The sequence below is a fragment of the Budorcas taxicolor genome, chromosome 24, assembly GCF_023091745.1.
Source record: "Budorcas taxicolor isolate Tak-1 chromosome 24, Takin1.1, whole genome shotgun sequence".
Taxonomy (NCBI): domain Eukaryota; kingdom Metazoa; phylum Chordata; class Mammalia; order Artiodactyla; family Bovidae; genus Budorcas; species Budorcas taxicolor.
Genome location: NC_068933.1, coordinates 1,085,400 through 1,092,310, shown reverse-complemented (window position 1 = coordinate 1,092,310; position 6,911 = coordinate 1,085,400).

Here is a 6,911-nt window from a genome sequence, read left to right as displayed (position 1 = left end):
AGATGGGACTGAGATGACCAGCAGCCACGCACAAAAGACCCGAATCTCACACACACACACAGATTAACTCACAATGGATAAAACACCTGAACTCTTAGAAGAAAATACTGTGGCACAATTTTATTGACTTTGGATTTGGAAATAAACTGATGATGCTGAGAAAGGTCTGGAGATGATGGTGGTGATGGTTGCACAATAGTTTGAACGTCCTTGATGCCACTGAGCTGGACATTTAAGAATGGTTAAAATGACAAATTTTAAGTTGCATGTATTTTTCCATAATTAGAGTAACAAAAATTTTAACCTTTAAAGATTAAAAAAAATAGTTTTTAAAAGGAATAAAGTTCAAACACAATGTGAATGAACTCAACCTTGAAAACATTATGCTCAAGTGAAAAATTCCTAAGACTTCATGTCACACGATTCCATGAATTGTCCAGAACAGGGAACTCCACAGAGACATGAAGTAGGTCAGGGGTGCCTAGGACTGGGGTGAGGGCTGGGAGGACAAGGGGATGAAAATGTCCTGAAATTGCAGTGATGTTGTATAAGCTCAAAGTCATGGGATTATACACTCCAAATGGGTAAACTGTGTAGTGTGTGAAGTATTTCTCAACAGAGTTGGCTTTTCCAAATGAGGAACCTTTCCTTGGGTAGAGGGCAAGTCTGCTTTTAGTTACAAGAGTGTAATGCTTCCTCACCTTTCCAACTAGTTCTTGCTTTGAAATTCCGTAATCAAGAAACAGAGACTTCCATACACTATTTAAAATAAAACAAAAACAGAAGAATAAATTTCTTCTAAATTTCTGGGGAAGAATGAGAAGAAAGTTCACAGAATACACACAGCATAGAGCAAAGCACATCATCTTTTAAAGTTTTCAAGCATGTACAAGTAATGATATCAACTTAAACACTACTACAAGATATATGCTATATTCAATAGGATAAAATCACCCAGAAAGAGAAAGATGAGGACTGTGTCAAAAAATAAAATCCAACTCTTTAAGTTCTCCCAAATAAACAGACATCAACAAGAATTGAGATGTACTGTAGTTGCGTTCAGGACGAGACTTTCAATAGAAAGGAGATTTCATAACAGATAAATACTGAAAGTCCAAATCTATCATGAATGCACATGTACTGAACGGCTAAAGCAAAAACTGTAGAATATTTAAGAATAAAGTCAACAAAAACACAGTAGCACACGGCTGCTACCTCCCATCTCGTGTAATATCTCAGGGCGGTAAATAATGTGAAGCTGTGAAGACTGAATAAAATATGAATAAAGATTATTTAGTATGTTCAAATAAATGGAGACGTGCACAGTGCTATGTGATACGAGTCTCTGAGTGTCAGGTCTTCCCAACTTTATCTGTAAATCCAACATAATCCTAAACAAAATTTCAAACAGGATTGTTTGGAAACTTGAAACATGATTTTAAAGTTTACCTGGATGAATAAACATGTCAGGAGATAAAGGGGGATAACCCTGTCAGTTACTACAAAGCTTACTGTGAATGCGACATGAAACTGCTGGAGCAATGGAAGCAAAGAAGAATCTAGAAATAAACAAGTATGAGTGGGAAATACTGTGTCTCAATTAAAGTTGGACAAAGAAGGCTTAATGGATTAACTTAGGTGTGGACAGCTGGACGGCCACCTGAAGAAAATAGGTTGATCCTGGAATCGATCTCTCATCTGATTTGGTCTGCAGACAGGGTGACTGATCAAGGTGACCCTGTGCCCTGCAGAAGGGGACTGGAATCTATGGCTCGGGGTGGCACAATTACTGAAACGACCACAAGGAGACGCCGGTGATCTGGTGCCAGGGGAAGGAAAGGCCTGCGGTCACTCAGTATGTGCTGCCATGGGATGTTTTATGGGATTCTGGGTGGTTTCTACTTGCTCTGAAGAATCAGAGGACAGAGAGTGAGGAGCTGGTGCTGAGCGTCAGGTGCAGCTGGCATTTCAGGGCCAGAGAATAAACACACCATGTGGTCAGCTCGGCTGCCCTCTCCCCAGCCCACCACACTGACCCCATGGAAGAGGGCAAGAGACGGCAGGGGGCACAGCCCCCCATGGCTCAGGAGGCACCGGCCTTCGACTTTCCTGAGACAGTTGACAAGACGTGAGACGCGGGGCTGACCAGAGCAAGAAGAGGCAGAAAACCCAGGGATGACAGTGTGCGGAGAATGACCTGGAGACCACGGGGGCCTGGGAGTGGGGAGACAGTTAAGGGACAGGCTGACTGAGGCCGCCCCCAGGGCACTGTCCCTGCCCTGCCAAGATGCACACAGCCCTGGGAGCCAGGCCCAGGAAGCAGAGAGGCCCCCAGATCCACCTACAGGCAAGTGATGCTTAAAGCAGGAGACGTGGACGGCGGCTCCAGGGGCCCATCAAGCGCGAAGGGGAGATGATGAAACTTGGAAAAATGTCTGCACTGAGGGAAAACTGAAAAAGAAACAGCCACAGAAGGAAAACTGGGTTTAAGAGGAGGTAGAGAGGAAATGTGCCAGAAGCAATGGTTGTGTGGATACAGACTGGTGGAGGACGTGAGGAAGAATGAAAAAGGGCCTGAACTTGAGTTTTGACATCAAATTGTCTTGGAAATCAGTGGTGACATGTTCCCAGCCATCTGTAAATCCTGCTTTCCCCAGAACCAGCATGACCCCTTCTCTAATCCTTCCCTGCCTCCCTCCCAGGGCCAGAGTTCAGGCTGTCAGGCACATGTCCAGCCCGAGGGGCACTGGAGGCTCACTGGGTCTTCTCAGATGCCACCGCATCCAGGTCATTAGCCTGAGAGTCCAAGGAACAACCTCAGACTCTGACCGGCTCCTGCTTCCCAATGTTCCAGCTACGACTCGAGACCACATGTATACACTTGTTATGAAGCTCAAGAGCCATTGGCTTTTCTTATTAAGTTTATTAAGTTCAATTCTACCCAGCCACCAACCCAGGAGCAGACGGAAGTCTCGGATGATTAAAGAGCCTTAAGACATGGTTTTCTTTTAATGATTATCAGTGATTGGAGGTCACTTTCCATGAAGCAAATTAAGAAACATTTATTTTAATTATTGTACATTCAAGCTCTCAGAGTACAAATATAAATGGAATTCTGCTGCAAAAGACAACTGTGTGGCATTGGCTGAGCTGGAGAAAGAAATGCTGCAGAGTCGGCCAGGACACAGGACAGGGCAGGCACTACTGCTTGGGTGGGAATGGGGGGCACGTGGGAAGAGCAACCGCAGTCCAGGTCTCAGTGCGGCTACTCCAAGGGCGTTAAAGAAAGAACGGCCACCAGTGAAGACGGTCACTCCCAGCACACAGGAACAGTTTGGGGGTGGCTGATGTAACAAGGGGAAAATAATCAACTGGCTCTCAATTATACAAAGCTGCACAGTAATGAAGTGAAGAGCATACAAGGGCATGCGGTCTGAAGGGGGTAGCTGAGCACTGCTAGAGGCAGGCTGGGGCCAGGGGACCACACAGCTGCTGGGTGGTTGGCTCCAAGTCAGCGTGCAGGTGATGGGGATGGGGGCAGACCAGGGTGTCCTTTTCTGCCGATGAAATCAGACCACACGGGATCACTGCTTTCCAGGTCCCTGAGCGTCACCATCGCAGTGCCAGGGGACACAGGCCGCTTCAGCAGCATCTCCAGACTGCCCGACACTGCTGCTTTCCAGCCAGTCCCCTCCAGGACACGCTGGCCTGTGACGCCTCACAACCAGAGGAGGACCGACCCGTAGGTAGGGCATGTGACCGGCCATGAGGTGGTGGGATGGGCACGTGGTGGGATGGACCCAGCTGACCACAGCCCTCAAACCACACGTCCCTGGAAAGAGAGTACCATCCCGACGGCGGCATCACTGGACGTGTCCAGGGCTCCTCTTCAGAATCTTCCTCCGGGTCACTCCCACTGTGACAGGTCCTCCATCTCCATGGTGGGCCCCAGAGTCATGACTCATTGTGTGTTCCACAGCACATGGGCCTCTTCCCGGGAGACACTGCCATGTGAGTTCCACAAGCAACCGAGGTGGCTCACTTCTCTGTGGATAAAGCTCCCATGGATTGACTGTCACGAGAGCTTCTGAATCAGAAACTAGAACAGGAACGTGCAGTCCTGCAGCCACAAGCACAGGAAGGTGGACAGTGAAAGGTCACACACGTGAATCCTGAGTGGGGCCGAGAGCAGCCCCAAGGGTGAGACAGACCTTGATTGCACCTAATAGGCACAACCTCAAGGCCAGACAATGATACATGAGACACTCTAAGACAAACAGAAATAAGCGTCGTTGGAATAAATAAGAACAACGTTCTTTCTCGTAGAGGCCCGTTTTTTTCAGTGTGTCCTTAAGGTCATGTACACTTCTTAAATACAAATAATAAAGGTAGAAATGTAAAAATATTTTTAATTAGCTGAAAGTTTACATACAAACATTGTGACACCTTTAAATAACTGACAAGTATTTACATTTGAAGCAATGGGCATAACTGATGGAGCTGATAAGAAACTTTAAAAATAAACTTTTAAGTGTTGAACTGTCTTCTCAGATGTTAACAAACTTTTCCAAAGTGAGTGTAAAATTATTGGTAGAATTGTCATAAGAAAGTTGAGAAAACACATTCTCAATAAACACTTGAGTGGAAGGCAAAATACATCACTTACAGAAGTGCTGGGCTCACCTCCTAGAATGTTACTCAAACAGAATTATTCAAAGATTCATTTCCCAGTTAGAAACATGAACGGGGATTACAGACTGAGAAATCCTCAGGCATAGATGACGAGGTTAAGTCTTACATGACACAGATTCTAACATGTTGTCAGTATCAGTGTGATTTGCTCATAATCATCAAAGCCCAAAGCTAAATCCTTGCATTTACTGCCAAATATTATTGCCACCAGGCTCAGTGTAAATACAAAGCAAAAAAATCCATACAACCAAACTATAACAACATCGTTCTTCTTTAGCTCTCAAATAGCTTGATATCACAACGAATCAAGCTATAATATAAGGATCCAGCAACTGCCACAAGCATAAACCTGACATCACATCTTCTCCCTTCAATGACACCTCTCCTTCTCCACCAAAGTGGAAAAATCAAGCTTAAGGGGTTTGTGTGTGCTAATTAAAATGATCAGGGACACAAAGTTCAGGTGATTAAAAACAGCTGAATTCAAAACATTACAACATAAAACTGTGAAAATAAATAAAGCTGGTTGCTCCAGAGGAAAGGCAGGCTTTCTCTTGCACAGAGCAAACCCTCACAGTCAGAGACAAAACTTAGTTTGAAGATTCTGCCTCCGAAACCAGCTTTCAATAGTCGCTTAGTCTGTGGCAACAGCAGATGAACAGCACACGTAAGTGAAGTCATGGACTTGGACAGTGCACGATGGACGAGGCCAGGATGGCAGAAATGCCTGTTTCCATTCCTATGGCCTGGCGCGGAGGACAGCCCTTGTGGTACAGAGAAAACAAGACAACATGTGAACAAGATCACTGAGGTCGTGAAAACCAGAGACCTGCCCGCCTGCAGAGCCAGCGGTCCCAGCACTGTGGGGTGCTGCTGCTGCTGCTGCAAAGTCACTTCAGTCGTGTCCGACTCTGTGCGACCCCATAGAAAGCAGCACACCAGGCTCCTCTGTCCCTGGGATTCTCCAGGCAAGAACACTGGAGTGGCTTACCATTTCCTTCTCCAATGCATGAAAGTGAAAAGTCAAAGGGAAGTCGCTCAGTAATGTCTGACTCCTCGTGACCCCATGGACTGTAGCCCACCAGGCTCTTCCGTCCATGGGATTTTCCAGGCAAGAGTACTGGAGTGGGTTGCCATTTCCTTCTCCACTGTGGGATGGGAACCAGGGAAAAACATCTCTGAGCAGCTGTTCCTGAAAAGTCACGTGGGACACCGAGAGACCCAGAAGATTAGGAATGCAAATCGCAGGTGATTCATATGCAGGGGGAAACGGCAAATCTAGGCATGAACCGGGTAATGCCTATGAGGCCCACAGGTCAATGCTGGGGAGAAACACTTAGAAGCCACAGCCGTGACCTTGAGACTCTTATGACCCAGGTATTGAGGGCTGCCGGTCCCCATGGCCAGGCTGTCAGTAGCGTCTGCTTCCCTGGTGAAGGACAGCCCATCCCGCCTGGGACACCCGGGAAGAAGGTCTGTGAGCAGCAGCGGCACTGAGTGAGGCTGGGCCACAGCCTGGCCTGGAGCCAGGAGGGGAGCGTGAATGGAGACCCTCTCAAGCCTCCAGCAACCCTGCACCTGCCCTAGATGGGCTCCCAAGTCTCCTGGACGTGGGGGAGTAAGAGGAAATGGGGCCAGAATCAGTGCCTCCCGCCACCGAGATCAGGCTGCCGAGAGAGAGGTCTGGGGTCAAGGTGCCAGATTCTGAACCACACGGCCAGGAAGCCTCACCAGGGGCCTGGTTTCCAGTTTCTGGGAGTTTTTAAAGAGGGGCTGATAGACCCATGGTGAGAAAAATAAAGCATGCTAAAGACTTCAGGGTTCCGTCCTGCACCTAAATTACAGCAATTAAGTAATTATCATACACCCCCAAATATGGTCCTAAGATATTTTTTCTTCAATATAAAAATTAAGAGGAAATCCATGACAATGGAGTAGAATACTGAGCCTTATTACAATATCTTTCCCCCTCAGCCTATTTCAATCAGGGCTTCCCAGGTGGTTCAGTGGTAAAGAATCCCCCTACCAATGCAAGAGACACAGGAGACAGACTCGATTCCTGGGTCGGGAAGATTCCCTGGAGGAGGAAATGGCAACCCATTCAGTATGTTTGCCTGGGAAATCCCCCACTGGATAGAGGAGCCTGGTGCGCTACAGTCTATGGGGTCGCAGAGTCAGACACGACTGAGTGAGCACACACACACAGCCTGTTTCCAAAT